At 39.5% G+C, this 16789-nt stretch overlaps 1 protein-coding gene across 22 annotated transcripts in view; it reads left to right on the top strand.

The window, feature by feature from the left end:
• Nucleotides 1-16789, top strand: part of NFASC (neurofascin) — a 275421-nt gene that overhangs the window by 39226 nt on the left and 219406 nt on the right. The gene's annotated exons all lie outside the window — the stretch shown is intronic.

The following is a 16789-nucleotide window of genomic DNA, read 5'->3' as shown; positions in this document are numbered from 1 at the left end:
CCTGGGAGTGCATGGGGGCCCCCAAGACTGTCTTTGTGGACCTTGGACCCTCCAGGTGTTTCCTGGGTGAAATAAAGGGTGAATTCTCCAGGAAAGGCAATTCACCTTTTAAATAGCTTGCATGGCTTCTGTCTGCTTCTGAGTTTATTTGCTTTTAAATTACATTTCATTTGGTATTTTTGTCAATCCAAGGAGGGTTTTAGGGGTGGAAAATCGGTCCCCAGACTCACTGCAGTTACCTACCTCACCTCTAGAAAGATGTATTGGGATACTGTATTGTGCACCCTTCTTCAGTCGAGGCGAAGTCTGCTTATGCAGTTGTGACTTTAGCGTTGTTGAAGGATAGTGAAAGATAGCAAAATCTTCCATTGTTTTTCTCTTTGCACCAGTTTTCCCTGTTTACCTTCTGGGCTCCCCCCGCCCACCCCAGTTGCTTATGTTGCCTTTTGCTCTAATACTATAAACAAAAGTAATCCATCTGCTCCCTCTTCCTCCCTCATGTGCTTGCCCTTGAATCTCTCTTTGATTTATTGAGTGTTCCCCAGTCCATAGAGATTTCCCATGCACCTATTTGAATTCAAAACTCCTTAGGCAAATAGAGAAGAAAGGCATGGTGCTTTTCTTATCTGATAGAAGAAAATAGAAACGATTTGATTCTCATGTTCTTTGGATTCTCAAGGCATAGTAGAAATGGCTGTACTTCATTACAGGCATCAATAACTAATGGCTATAATGCTGATTGAAGCAAACCCAGATTGAACCCTGAAGCTGAAATGCTAATAGATTTTCCCACACCACAGCCACTTCCTTTTTAGTGGAGTGTGAAATGATGATTAAAACATTGTTAATAATATCACTGAATATTTTGCTTTAACGATTTTTTGTTTATTTTTTGAATTTCTAAATCCTTTATAAAAATTCTGAAGTGTTCTTTTACCTAATCCATAATTAAACCACCACATTTAGCATTAATATCTATATTAGATTCCAAATCCTGTATTTAAACTTATAGATTAAAACTTATAGGCTAATCATGTATAGAGATTTAAGGAACATTATTTATGTTAATGAATTGGGATTGCAGGATTTACCTGGGGAGTGTGAATATAGTATATGGAAATTATTATTTTTATCAGTAACTGTGGAGTTTTATGTATGTTGTCAATGGTTATTTTGTTATGTGTATACTATGTAATTTTAGTCTATGTTTTTATGTGCTTTTTTGTTTTTCTCTCTTTCTCTTTTTCTTTTGTTTATTTGTGGTTTAATTAAAAAAACCCCACCACATTTAGTCTTCAAGAATAGAAGACTTATTTTGTATGTCCTGTTTGTCACTTTCCATCTTGCTTCACTTAGTAATCTTGTGGTCTTGTTTTCATTGAAGCTATAACCACTTTACAGTTGTTAGTTGCACTGAGCTCTTAAAGGAATGGTGGGATGGAAAGCTTCTTCAAAGAATGGATCTTTTGGTTTGCTTTTTATCTGTAGCATCAGAGCATAAAATGCATTGTTTCATAAAATGAACAAGAGACATTATAAATTGTCAAAGCAGGCAATTTGAAAGTTGTGAGAAACTTTTCTGAGAACTATGGCGTGGTACATACGGGCCTCTTGCGCCGTACTGGCACCGATTCTAGGGTTAGGACCCTGCATCAACTGCATGGTCCCTAACCCTAGCAACAATGGCTGCACCCTGTGTACACGGGCACCACCATTGTTACATAAACGCAAAATGGAGTCTGCACATTGTAGCGCTGCGCTTACGTCGTGAGTGCGCCATTGGCGCACTCGCAATGTCATTGTGGTGCTGGAAAAAGAACCTGTTTTTTCTGGGTTCTTTTTCCTCCGCAGTGATGACACACCGTTTGGGGGCTGTGCCATCCCTGCGGAGCAAACTAGGCCGCTGTTTTTTCCCATCTGTGAGGAGGCCCAGAACCAAACCTGCACAGATGGGAAGGACCTACTTTATTATTTAATATAGCATTAGGTACTTTGTTCCAGTTAGAAGTAATACAGCTGTTGTCAAGACCTAGACCTAGACTTTAAGAGAATTTCATAGCATTTTTAATTTCTCAAGAACTTACTCTAGGGCTATAACCACTTTGCTGGCAGTAAATCCTAGTGAGCCGAATAAGATTTACAAATGAGGAGATGCATGCACGGTCTTGACCAATGAACTCAACTAACCTTCTAATGGTAATATGCCCTGGCAGCAACAATGGTGGATTGTGGAGGAGGGACAACTCCCTGAGGTTTGGAAATAGTCCTTAACCCTGAAATTTCAGGGAATTTCATGCTGCTGATCTAGAAGCAACCATCGACAATTCCTTGGAGGCAGTGCTATAGCATGAAGTAATTTTATTTTTGTGAGGAATTTTGTCACTAGCTACAAAGGGAATCCTGCTGGGCCACTGAGGCTTCTGAAACCAAGAAAAGAAGCCCCTTGGCCAACTTGACTTTAAATACAAGTCCAGTCCTACCCACAAACTGTTCGGCTTCACCCACTTCCAAAGCTTAGCCTAGTCTTTTGAGTGTTTTCACACATACACTTACACATGTGAGATGGATGAGATGTCTGGGCTGAATACTTTGGAATAATGTAATACAGTACTAACCAGATGTTGGTACTCATCCATCGTTTCCAGGCAGCCAGTGAAGTTCAGTTTTCTTGCTTTCCTGCTGTAAAAGGCAAAACACATTCCTTTTCCAATTTTCCCTTGGCAATTGGACTTCACAAGGGGAGAATTCTGTGTGGGTTTTTATTAAGCTCTTCTTTAGGACTAGATGAATCTGTTTTGCTTTCTACAAAAGTTTGTGTTTTTCCAAGCATACCTTTGTTCTGTCTCATTTTCATACCAGTTTGTGATTTTTGTAAAAAGGAAAAAAGAAAGAAAAATGAAAAGAATTGTAGATTGATGCAGAAATTTGTACACATTTTCATATTCATGCAAATATATGTCCATTTTATATGCATATTTGTTAAATATATGCTGAGAAGGTTGAAACCAGCTTCCTCTAATATATGACTTGTAAAGATTCCCCAGAAGGCAAAATATGTATTTTATATTTATATGTATTTTTAATTGAGAAAATGCAGACCAAAATGTGGTAAAGTGTTTAGTTCTCACTTTAGTTTGAGACATATGAATTAGTTCTATTTGTCTTACAGTGTAAACAAATATTGCCCAAATTCTTTTGATAACATTGCTGTGTCTCACTATAAGGTGCATTCTTAACTAGTAGCTTTTAAAACCAACAAGAACTCAAATCCTGTTATGCCAGTGGAAGAATATCCTGCCTGCTTTTCTTGCTTGTTGCCAGAATTAGGTTTCTGGTTGCCACTGTTTCTGCTACAGATTTATGGTTGCAGTCTACTATATTGTTGGATCCTTGCTGCTAACCTTATAGTAATGAGCTAGTCAGTTTTGTTGCTCTGCTGTTGTTGTTTGATCTCTGTTTCTTTGAGGTCCTCCAAGATGGGGAATTTCTGCTTCCCTTCCCATGGCTCTTATCAGCATAATCTATATCCAGGAAAGGTGGAGAATATTGGCTACATACAGTCTTCATGCATTTGAGGTTTCATTCACAGGCACAGCACAGTTTGTGGAGTTTGAGTGATGCAGGGGTTGAGGCCATCCAAAACATCTGGCAATCAAGATAAAAATAAGGTGTTTCTGATGGAGGAGAGTACTTGAAAGATGGTGCCAATGCAGGGATAAGAAATCTAACTGATAAACACAGGAAAAGTGGCAGTAACATTTTTACTCTGGAGAGTAGCTAAAGGAGAGATATGAAATCTCTTAATCAGCAAGCACCTCTAGCTTTCACTATCTGCTCTTGAAAAGTATCATTCCCAAGAACCCACTCCCCTGTGTCTCCAGATCTAAGCCACAGGAGATCTGGTGAACCTAGGTAATCATTCCAGCAACAGCTGATTCCCTTTTCCTCTAGAAAGACAAAAGAAATTATAGACCATATCTATGGGTTTATGTTCTTCCTTTCAGTATATGGCTGTACCACACAAGACTCGCACTGAGAGGTGGAAGAGGACAGGTGCTAATGCTGGTGGATTATGAGGGCTGTTCAACACCTCCCTTTAGATATCAAAAATAGTACTTTAAACTAATGATGTAATTTTCTGTGTTTATTCTTTCCAGCCCTGAACGGGGCCAGGAAATTTATTACTGTTACACTGTGGAGATTGAAATATTTCAACTTGGTCACCCCTCACAGAGAAGTGAACCATTTCTGACAAATTCCTGAAGAATGAGAACTATAAAACAGTCAGTTGACTTTCCCTCCCTAAATCTCCTTAATGGTGTGAACCATAACATTTCACTTGTAGTGTCGAAGACCACATTCACACTGCAGAAATAATCCAGTTTGACACCATTTCAACTACCATGGCTCAATGCTATGAAATTGTAGCTTTGTGAGACATTTAGCCTTCTCTGTCAGAGAGCTCTGGTGCCACAATAAACTACAGCTCTCATGATTCAATAACACTGAGCTATGATAGTTGAAATGGTGTCAAACTAGATTATTTCTGCAGTGTGGATGAAACCTAAGATGGACAGATGGCCTATGGTCTGTTACAGACAGGCCAAAATAAAGCTGCTTCGAGTCACTTTGGAGGTATGATATTTCAATGATGCATGCGTCCTAAGAGTCCAAAAGCTGCACCAAAGCCACACTCCATTCCTAAGTACTTGAGTGCAGCTTTGGTGTGGCTTTTGGACTCTTAGGACTCATGTATCATTGAAATACCATACCTCCAAAGTGACTCGAAGCAGCTTTATTTTGGCCTGTCTGTAACAGGCCTATGTTTATCTTTACAATGGAATTCCATCTCCCACTGCCCTCTTGCAGCCCAATGGAGTAATTCAAACAATCTTGGCTGACTAAAACAATTAAAAGCAACGGTCGCCCGTCTCTCCGGGCATACCGTTTTGCCACTTGACACGGCTGGACTACAAGCCCCAGAGTGCTCTGGGGCTTGCCCAGCTCCCTATTGGTGCACGGGGGCGGAAGGGGCGGCCCTTCCGCTCCGTGACACTCTGGGAGACGGTTTCGTTGGTGTGGGGCTTCCGGTCCTCCAAGGCTGCCCATTGGTGGGCTGGGCCTTGGAGGCGGGGCCCCGCACAGCAGGGAGGGAGGGGCCTAGGCCTATATAAGGCCGTGTTGCTGGCCCTTTCCCTCAGTCGGTTGCTTGGCTTCGAGCAGAGCGGAGCCAAGCTGTGGAAGGGAGCAAGTCTTGGTGCTTCTCCCACCCACCCACCGCTGTTGTTAGGTGGTTTTTAGTCACAACTTGGCGGCAGCATAGGCCAGGATCTGCACGTTGTGGTACCAGGGCTATGGAGCTCTGGTTTGGAAGTCAATAGGTACCCGGGGGCGAATAGGGCAGGCGTTTGGCCATTGCGGGGGCCAGAACGCAGGACGCCTCCCGGTGACTAGGGGCTTTGTGAATTGGTGAACGCAAGACAAGGTTTGCGGTCAAGTTGTGTTCCTTAGCCCCTAGGTCATCCCAAGCACCGGGTGGGTGCCCGGTTTGGATAATCAGACTACATCGGGTGGTTTGATTGCACAGATCCTGACCTTATGCTTTGTGCCAACCCTACCAATTGTTTGCAAATAAAGTTGTGGCCTTACTTCCAACATGTTGTACTGTGGTTATTTGACAGCAACATCTGAGGCAATGGGAAATATCAAGTTGTTTAGCTGCTCCCATTGTAGCTATGTATGCTTATGTACAGTGTTAGATGCATGTGAAACACATGTATACATATACTTCTATAATTTGAAGCTATAATTTATCTTTTGGTGGTGACTGAGAGTGCCATAAAACAGGCGTGGTACAGACTGCCCAAATGTACCACACTGCCGCTGATTTTAGTGTCAGAGACTGCATGGCAACCACGTGGTCCCTAACCCTAGCATGGCACAGCGGCGTAATAATGGCGGCGTCCCATGTACACGGGCACTGCCATTGTGACATAAGCACCGCGTGGCATCTACACATCACCACACGTTGCTTAGGCTGTGAGTGCGCCATTGGCACACTCGTGACATCCGCCCTGCAGCGCAAAAAGAACCTGTTTTTTCTGGGTTTTTCCTCCGGAGGGAAGCCGCATGATTTGGCGGCTGCAGCTTCCCTCCAGAGGGAATTAGGCCACTGGCAGGCTGCCCTTTTGTAGCGGTCTGTCCCACACCTTAGTTGTCTTTCCCTTCCATTCAAGGAAGGATGGCCTGTGTTTATCTTTAGAACTGAATTTCTCCTTGTCTCCCTCCCTCTCCTGCAGCTGAGTGGAGTAATTTCTTACTGAAGTGCTTGCCTGTTCCTTTAAAAAACAAAAAACAAACAAAAACAAATGAAGTAACTGTAGATTTTCACACCTGAATCAATCAAGTGTTAAATTTCAGAGCTTGTAAATAGTTGAGCGGAACATTTAGAGAGGGAAAATTTTATATGTTTAATATACAGCACTGAGCTTTTGTCATATCCCAACTTTAAATATACCTATTGACACTTTTGGTAAGAACTAATTTGCTGGTTGAGATATGACTAATAATTTGGCCCTCCTGGAATAGTGTCATCATAGCAACTACTGGGAATGAACATATTTGAAAGTTATGCCTTCCTATTCAAAAGATGCTAAACAAAATTGATTTCCATAAATTTTCCCTGGTGCGATTAAAGCCAATGTCCACACAAGAGAGAGGAGAATTATAGTTTTATTTGCTGCAGAGAATAGGTGCCAGTGATCTAATGACCTAAAGCCTGATACAAAGGAAGAGAACAGACATCTAGGCATATGTAGGTTTGCATATAATTGAAAAACACCCTATCTCTGCATTGATAGTGTCACTAATTAGCAGGTTAAATTTCTGGAGCAGGGATAGGCAACCTGCGGCCCGTGGGCCGGATGCGGCCCGGCTAGGCCTTGGGACCAGCCCCAGCCCGGTCCTGCCGCCGATTGCCGCCGGGGCCTTTGGCCTCTCGCGCGCAGGGGCAAGGGGGGCAATTGTCTATAGACGCCTCAGAAACATGCATTTATATTGACATTTTTTTAAAAAATCAGCAAATTTTTTTGCGTGTCTTCCACTGTTTTAAAAAAAGTGTCCACCATTTGAAAATGTTGTCCTACATTTGTCCCGGTTTATTTATTTATTTAATTTTTTTAAAAAATTATTTAATTATTTATTTTTTGGCTTCAGCCCCCCAGTTGTCTGAGGGACAGCAACCCGGCCCCCGGCTCAAAAAGGTTGCCTACCCCTGTTCTAGAGCATGTGCACTAGATAAGTCGCATACTACTATCCCATAATAATAATAATAATAATTATTATTATTATTATTATTTGTTTTATTTATATATCGCTATTCCAAAGATCATAGTGGTGAACAACAAGTAAGCTAATTAGCAAGTAAGCTAATTTGCCCCCAACAGTCTGGGTACTCATTTTAGTGACCTCGGAAGGATGCAAGCCTGAGTCGAGCTTGGGCCCTTTTGCTGGTCTTGAACTCGCAACCTTGTGGCTTTGAGTGAATGGCTGCAGTACAGGCATTTAACCACTACGCCACCAGGGCTCCTTCCTGCAGAAGACCCTTTGTTGCCTGTCAGCCCTAAAGGAGAGGGGGATACCTTCTGGAAGACAGGCGTGTTTTAAGGCTTGTGATGTCAATAAGACACCTAGACTTCAGGAGCTCTGTACAACCTTGGAGCTGTCAAGGGGTGCCAGACACTCCCTCACTCTTGTGCAGCTTTGCCCCATCACCTACACCTACGCTCTGTAATCAATTATCTGTGTCTCGGTCAACCTGACATTAACAGGGTTGCTCGCTATATGTAGAAGAAAACTATAGGAAGGCAGAGGGAGACACTAACACATTTTCCCCATTCATATTGACATGATTTTTTTTTACTGGTAGCTAATGTTGGATTACCATTTTCTACCACTATGTCTTATCAAAAGTGAAGAAAATTAGACAGTAATAACTAATTTCTTGTGCAGTTTTAAATTTCCCAGGGAGGATGTTTGAGCATAACTACCCCACCCCACCTATGGCTGGATTTTTGGGTTGGGGGTCCCCTGTAAATCAACCCCAAGTAATTCAGTTGTTGCATGTTAAATTATGGTTCCAAATTATGAATATCGTTAGTTTCAGGCATTAGCAAATGTTTCTAGATTGCTGCTGTTTTTTGGTATTTGTACAACTGTAGATATTTTAGTACTAGCTAGGTGTTCATTTTATTTCTATTGTTAATACATTTATTCAGGGGTAGGCAACCCTTTTGAGCCGGGGGCCGGGTTGCTGGCCCTCAGACAACTGGGGGGGGGGGGGCGAAGCCAAAAAATAAATAATTAAATAATTTTAAAAATGTAATTAAATAAATAAACCGGGCCGCAGGTTGCCTACCCCTGCATTTATTGATACACATTTTCCATTTGAAGGATGTAAGCTGCGTTGTGTACAGAAATGAATGTTATTTGTTATATAAATAATTTCAAAAGCAAATAAACAGCTAAAGGCATTTGAATGATGAGCCTAGTGTAGGCTACGTTATAGAAAGTGATGACCATTTTAAAAGAGAATGTCAGACTATTCTCATGAAAGCTTAGACACACTAACTAACCAAGGCAGTTCTAAAGCTATTTACAATGTGATTTTGCCTGGGAAAATGAAAGAACCTGTGTTCCATTGCAGTGCACCATCCTCTGTCTCTCTCACATGGTAGATTCATGTCATCTTTGTTTTGTGAGTGGTCTTCAATTATTTTTTTAGTTTACATGACTAATAGTGGAATAGAGGTAATGCAAGCTATTAGTCATACTTCAGTGAAAAGAGTTAGATATAAGGAGGAGGAGGTGAAGTACGTGATAGTTTCCTTGCCAGTTTCATAAATGACCCATTCATGTGTAATTTTTGCCAGGGCTACAAGAAAGAATTTTTTTCCCTCCAGAAAGTGTTAATAAGATGTGCTGATTGTAGGTGATTGAAAGGTGGTGTGAACATATTTCATACATTAGAAGAAAAGACACCAGGTGGTAATTATACTTCCACAAATTCAGTGCTAGTGTTTGTTAATCTCACCTTATTAGCCACTGCAGTGAGTCGAACAATTCGGGGTTCAATGCTAGGTCCTAGTGCCAGAATGCAAAAGTGACTCCCTAGGCTTGGATCTGCAATGCCACATTAGAACCCTTGGATGGAGGAGGAGGCTTCTTCCAGCCCATTTTCTTTTGCATCTCTGGCTGGAGGATGATATGATCTGATATTGTAAAGGTTTTGAAGACTTTCCTCTTTGATTTGCCAGATTAAGTTGCTTTTTAATAGTTTCATTTTGATTTTTACACTGCCTCAGATAAATTTTTGAATATGGCAAGAGGCACAGAAATTAGGTAATTAAACATTTACAACAGCCGCAGAGCCTGATCCAAATGTGTGCTCCCCAATCATAGTATTAATGGTTGGGGCATACCTGGTAACAAAGAGCAGTCTCCATCAAGGGAGTGTTAGTGTAGACTTCAGAAGTAACTAGTTACATTTAGTTCCATTCCAAATAATGGAGGTATAACTACATTACATAATAGTAAATTAATGAAGAACAACACTGCTGATTTTGCAGTGGATTAGTAAGTAACTTAGTTGCTTTTCTAATTACAAGGATGTGGCTTTACTCAGTGCTTGGAGAGGAATATCCCATAGTTTCATCTGCTGATTACTGCTGTGCCTCATGCTTCTGCTTTGTGCTCTGTTGTAGGCACTAAGAAGGTAAAAAGGTGGATCAGAAGAGAGTGTATTTTGTTCACAGGGTTTTTTAAAACAACAACAGAAAATAACAATTTTAGTTGTTTTTGAGAAAAGGGAAATTAGAGTTCCTTTTTAAAACCACAATTATGGTACTAACTACTATAATTATATCTAATAACTTTTAAAGAAACTTTGTAAGCTCTGTGTTTGTGCTCGACAAGTAAAAAAAATACTGTAATGTAACATGTCATAAACTGGAGAGAGAATTATATCAAAGTTGTCCCTTTTGTTTGCATCACTGGAAAGCTGAGCAATGTTGATATTTTCTTTTCTTTCTATACCTTCAAACTTTCTACCTTAAATATGGTTATAGGCATTGTCTGCTTTGTCCATATTCATTCACCAATGGTTGTTACCTTAATATTGTTCCTATAGGAATTAATGGTACTACAGGCAATGTACATTTTTTTTACCTGTATCTGTTTTGACTTTTGAGACAAGAAATGGGCAGGGCAGCGATGAAAGAACTAGACAAGATCTTAAAGAGCAAAGATACACAATTGAGCACTAAAATAAGAATTATCCAAGCCATGGTATTCCCCATCACTATGTACGGATTTGGAGAGGAACAGTGAAAAAAGTTGATAAAAAGAAAATAAACTCATTTGACATATGGTGCTGGAGAGGCGTGCTGAGAATACCATGGACAGCAAAAAAAAAGACAAAGACAAACAAATGGGTCCTTGAACAGATCAAGCCTGAAATACTCCTAGAAGTCAAGATGGCCAGATTGATGCTGTTGTACTTTGGCCATATCATGAGAAGGCATGACTCATTGGAAAAGACAATAATGCTAGGGAAGGTAGAGGGAAATAGAAAGAGAGTAAGACCACATGCCAGATGGATAGACTCAATTAGGGTGGTCACAGACATGAATCTTAAGCAGAGCAGGGGACGACATGGAGTCCTGGATATTTCCCATCCACGGGGTCACCATGTTGACTCAAGACAAGTTAAAAATGACTAAGCCATCTTGACTCCCAGACTGGGGGAAATGTTGGGATATAATTAAATGAAGAACAATAGTAATAAAAATGTGTCACTTAGGTTTTCTTTTCACCAAAGTAATACGTCTGTGTCCTGGGAGTTTTGAATAGAGGGCAAACACATGAAAAGATTGTTTAATTTTTGGTTAGCTCAGAATTATGCTCCCCAAGCTCCTTTTTCACAGGGTGTAGGTGACTAAAAAAGCATCTTGGAGAGGGAGTTTGTCAATGAAATCTATGCATAGCAAATGAAGTTATTGTCCATCTGATTTTATATCATCAGTGGTTTTTCCAGGAGTCTGAATAGCAGAGCTGTCTAAATTCCAAGCCAACTGTAAAAAAAGCAACAGAAAAGTGTTTGAGTTTGAAAAGAATATTGTTCTAGCTGCGTTAGCATATGAACAGGTAGAATGTAATGCTTCCTTAAATGAAATTTGTCATTCTACAAAAGCAGTTGTTCTTTTCACATGCTGTGCAGCATGTTCTAGTTGATTAGAACTGTATTCTGTCCTTTGATGAGCATTAGATATCTCTGATAGCTTCAAGCTTGGAATGCTCAGTGGTTACTCAGTCCATTCAGCACTGCTGCCATATATTTTGGGCAAATTGCATGAACCTCCTAGGAGTTGTTCAGCCTTTTATTTATTTTTTTAGTACAACTATCTGAAAAATCTCACTCATACATTCTGGTTTTGTTGTTCACACTATTTTTTAAATTGAAACTACATCTGTGCGCATCTCTGCACGTTCTGTTGCTCACACGTTTGTACTCAAATAAAGATGGAGTTGATGAAGCAAATGTATTGGAAACACCTTCAAGGTAAGCATAGTTTTTTTGTCTGGTTTATTCTGGGTCTGTTTGCATTGGTTATTCAGACAGCCGACTATGTGAATATTTTAGGAAAAACTGTAAAAAACAAACAAACCCCAAGCTCAATTATCCCACGTTAAATGGGTTTTTTGGCAGCCCCCCAAAAAACTTACATGGGTGCATTCGAAATACTTGTGAACAACAAAGATTCAACTCACATTCTACCATTATTATTTTCATCATCTGACTAACTCCCTACTGAATTTTTGGCAGTTGCATGGTAAGCAGTATTCATTGGTTTGGCCCCAAACACTGTAATAATTCCATCAGAGATGGAGCTGCTGTTTGAAATCCCAGTAACTGATAATTTGCTTGACTTTCATTTTGCTTTGGAAAACAGGGAACATTTTACTCTTGCAAGTAATTACTTTGCTCCTGCTGTACAGAATACTATGTTGAGCTGAAAAAGTGTTGGATTTTATTATGTGAAAGACAGTTTGTGAGAATAGATTGGTCATGTTAATCAAAGTAATAAAAGTGTTACTTCTTTCACATTTGTAGTTATATGCATGATAAAGCAGGGCTATAATTCTGTATTGCCTTCAGATTAAAAAAAAGTTATGCATCTGGACCTCGTAGAAACTGAACATTTCTAATCAATAATAACATTCAGAAGAAGAGATTAATTAGTAAGCATAGATCCCAAACAGACCAACATTAAGCAGCAGCCTGGAGGCGGCCTGGAGGGCCATGGCATTTAGAAGATGCACAGCCCGATGCTGCCCCCAAGCCAGCATCACGCTGCCTGCCTGCCCAGATGGTGGGCAGCATTGCAGCACTTTGGCAGTGCAGTGTTTATACACCGCACATCGCACACCACACGAGCACTGCAAAACTGCAGTGTCAGCTGAAAGGGTGCTCTTTTTCCAGCTCAAAAAGGAGCGGCATTTTGCTGCCTCATTTTGAGCCAGAAAATAGCTGGATTGAGGCCATGGCATGTGGTTGCCATAGCCCCGATCTGGCGTTCAAAGGAGCGGTGTCACTCTGGCCCTTTGGGGTCATCTGTTTTGGCCCATAGTGGCTGAGACTAATGCAAATTAGGGTAGCTCTAATTCAAATGTCATTACAAAATGTTCATTTCTCATCATTTAAAAAGTCCATTTCAAAAGACACACCAGGCCCATCTTCCTTGTTAATATATGTACTTAAGGTATCCCTTATCTGGAATTCCAAAACCCAAAATATTCCAAAATCAAAAAAAAAAAAAATCATCCACTTGGGTGTCTGAGATAGTGACACCTTTGCTTTCTGTTGGTTCAGTGTATACAAACTTTGTTTCGTGCAGAAAATTATTAAAAATATTAAGCATAAATTTATTTTCAGGATAGATATATAAGGTGTATATGAAATATAAATGCATTTAATCTTTAGACTTTGGTCTTAACTCCAAGATATCTTATGTATATGCAAATATTCCAAAATTTGAAAAATCCAAAATCCAAAATATTTCCAGTCCCATTTTGCATAAGGGAGACTCAACCTGTGCCTTTTTTCCATGAGGAAATTCAAGGTGTACATGAAGTTATTTGGCAATCCCCCAGCCAAGCATTGGACCTGACCCAGACCGCCATAGGTTTGTGTATCATGTTCATACATACCAGGTCTTAAGTAAATCTCTCCTTTCTCTGACTACCACCTGCAAGATGGGTATATTATGCTGACCTACTTTTCAAAGTTGGAGAGTTTTCAAAGTTGTACTTTTCAAAGTTGCGATTGCTTTGAATGCTATATAAATGTTGTTATAAAGTGGTAATGTTATTTAACACTCATGCAGTGTATGTTTCTCTCAAGTTAAACAGGTAATAAGATTATATTTTTAGAACAAATGATTCATTGCAGCTACAAAGCTGAATATGCAGTGCTGAAGACCCATTCCAGTCATTTTGAAAGGATTGGTTTAATTACAGATAAAATCAGTATGCATTATCTCATAGTCTTGTTAATCTGATCTCTAAAGAGAGTACAAAGGAGATGCCACAGTCATGCTGCATTTCTATCAAGCATTTGTTTGCTTTTCCAGTGTATTCTACTGTACAACTAATTGGAAGGTCAACTTTGATTTATAAATTCCAAAGAATTCTTTTCCAAGGATACAAGTTCTAGGCTGGCATCAACGAAAGAAATGTTAACATAGAAAAGATTGCAGTTTTGTATTTAAATAATAATTATGCTTCCTGTGTTTGTAATGAGAACACATACTTTCCTGAATGAGGAACACACAGGGGATGTCTCAGAGGTCAATCCCCAAACACAGGAAGTAGACACTTAGAGGGAATGTGACATATGAAGTAGAAGGATCATGGGTTATTCAGTAAATTTAGAGCTACAGAATCGATTTGAAGCTGTATCCCTTATCAGGGATGTTAAGGAACAGCAACAAGAGTAACAGTGTCAATCCTCAGAGAATCTTCAAGTTATTGTCTTTATATTTAAAAGGTCCACTAACAATGAATTAATTTGAATCCAGTATTGCTGTGCCTTATCACAACTCTGCTATGTGTGAAAAAAGACCCTATCCTTGACTTGCATTTCAAAATTTGTTTGTACTATTCAATCTGATTGGTGTTAGATACCATTTATACATAAATTCATAAAAAATATCTTTTAAATCGTAAGTCAAAGTAAATTTCAAACTCTTTGTCTACATTCTTTATTTGAATTGGGAAATCGATATTTTGAGCCCATTTTACCATACAGACCTATGCCTGTTCCCCCTCTGTTTCAAATCTCAACCATGGTTTATACAGTTTAACAATCAAATGTTCATCTTCTGTACACAATTGAATTTCATATTCAGATTTAGACATGTCAAATCCTTTAGTTTTTAAATTCATTTTAAATCTTTCACTTAATTGTCTATAAGTAAACCATTTTAACGTGTGACCCTCCAATCCAGTTCATCCCTTAATTTCAATATAAATTGATTGTTCTCTACAACCAATAGATCTTTATATTTCAACCATTTTTCTATTATATAAATTTATCTCTTAAAGAAGGTGTCTGTAGGAGAGCACTGAAAAGGTAATCTCAAGTGAAAGCTTGTTTTATATTTATTCTAAATCCAAAAGAAAGATTATTTTGCATAATGATTTTTAAAGTTTCAATTTACCTTGACTTTTTCATAGCACAGACAACCATACAATCCAGAATTAAAATCTGAACTGTAATTGCAATAACCTTTTACCTGACAGGAGTCCTTGGCTCTTTCAGCCATACCAAGCAACATGCAAAAATATGTTCTTAGATACTGCAGGTCAGAACTTCCTCTTAAAAAAAATAATAATCTTGCAATGTCTTCACCTTGCCAGATGAAAGAAAACATCCTTCTGCTATTGTTTAAAGGGCACATCATTTAGTAGGATGGGAACACATTGAAACAAAAACAAAATTTCAGGCAAAACATTCATCTTAGGGACAAAACAGGCTGCCCCAAAATGGCGGATTGGGGCTGACCCAGAGCTGCTTGCCCCGAAGCTGTGGCAGGCACACGCTAATCCACCCCACCACCGGCCCAAATAGGAATGGAAAAGATCCTCTCCTATTTCGGCCAGTTTTCGGCTGCCTGAGGTGGCCCTGGCGCAACCCCCGAGTGGCTTCTGGGTGGTCCAGGGGCGTGTGTCATCAAAATGCCATGCCCCTGGAGCAGCTGGAAGTTCCCCTGTGTGATCACCCAGCATGACTTCTGGGAAGGTTGCGGACGTGCACCATCAAAACTCAGAAGCTAGCTTTTTCAGGCCGTCTGTTCAACAATTTAATTATAGATATGCTACTCCATAATGACAGATTTAACTTTTCCCATTTCAGTAGGCGTTTTTTACTTCATAGTAAATTTTGGCATAGTTATCACTGAACAAATTCAATTTTTTTCTGACACATATACTCCCAAATCTTTTTCACAATCTGAAACCCTGATTTACCATATTAATTTTCCCCCTCCTCATACTTTTCTGTAAACAAATTGTCTTGTCTCAGTTTCTGTAAATGATTAAATACCTGTCCTTTTTTTTTTTACATGGCTCATTAATTCCTCTTACATTCTATGACAATATTTTTCATTTTCATCATTCTGTCTTATCTATCTCTGAAGTTTGATCTGTTTTATCTTGATCCTCAGGGCTTAATCCTAACCAACAGGGATGACCTGGGCACTTTACATGCCTGCAAATCAACCCCTTCATTGCTACATGGTTATTTGCATACTTGTTTACGTTCAGTGCACAGTGCTTCACAATTAATGTCATCATTTATGCCTACAGTTTAGGACTATGATTTGCCCCCCAAATCCTCTAGAATTCGTCCTACATTAACCACATGTCATATTGTCTTTACTAAAATGGTCTTAAATATAAAACAAAACAGTAGAAATGTCTTAAAATTTTGATCCCAAATTAGATGGCTGTCATAAGTTGGGAAAATACCCTAATCCTCATAGTTTGAAAAATACAGAAGTGGACCTCTTCTGTTCTTATGCACCCATGTTTACTTTCTATATGTAAATGAAACTCCATAGGCCCAATCTCCATAAAAATGCATTAAACTTGTGACTGAGAATAATGAGATCTACTGGAAAATGTGCATTAGGCATATGTTTTTTGTTAATATCTTGGCTATAAATCTCTATATGGCTCAGGCCCAGGCTATTTGGCAGACCGTATCTTCCTGTATGAACTGTCCCAGGCTCTGGGATCCTCAGGAAAGGCCCTTCTCTCAGTCCTACCCCCATCACAAGCATGGTTTGTGGGGGCACAAGGGGGGCCTTCTCAGTGGCTGCCCCTAAGCTGTGGAACTCGCTTCCCAGGGAGACCAGAACAGCTCCCTCCTTGTTGGCCTTCTGCCAGAAGGCTAAGACCTACTTGTTCAGACAGGCTTTTAAAACAGAATGTTTGTAAATACCCAGTTTGGAGTGCTGTTCTAAAGTGTTTTAAACAGTTTTATCTTACTAAAATGTATTTTATTCTTTTAATAACAATCTATTTGAATATTGTAATAATTTAATTCCTTTTAATGCACCTCTTTTCTATGTTTTTAATTGTATTGTTCTTTTAATATTGTTGAGCCACTCTGAGTCCCAGTTCTGGGAAAAGAGCGGGATAGAAATAAATATAAATATAATAATAATAG

The sequence above is a fragment of the Sceloporus undulatus genome, chromosome 4 (assembly GCF_019175285.1).
Source record: "Sceloporus undulatus isolate JIND9_A2432 ecotype Alabama chromosome 4, SceUnd_v1.1, whole genome shotgun sequence".
Lineage (NCBI taxonomy): Eukaryota > Metazoa > Chordata > Lepidosauria > Squamata > Phrynosomatidae > Sceloporus > Sceloporus undulatus.
The sequence above is the reverse complement of the archived record's forward strand: the minus strand, read 5'-3'. Positions and strand labels throughout refer to the sequence as shown.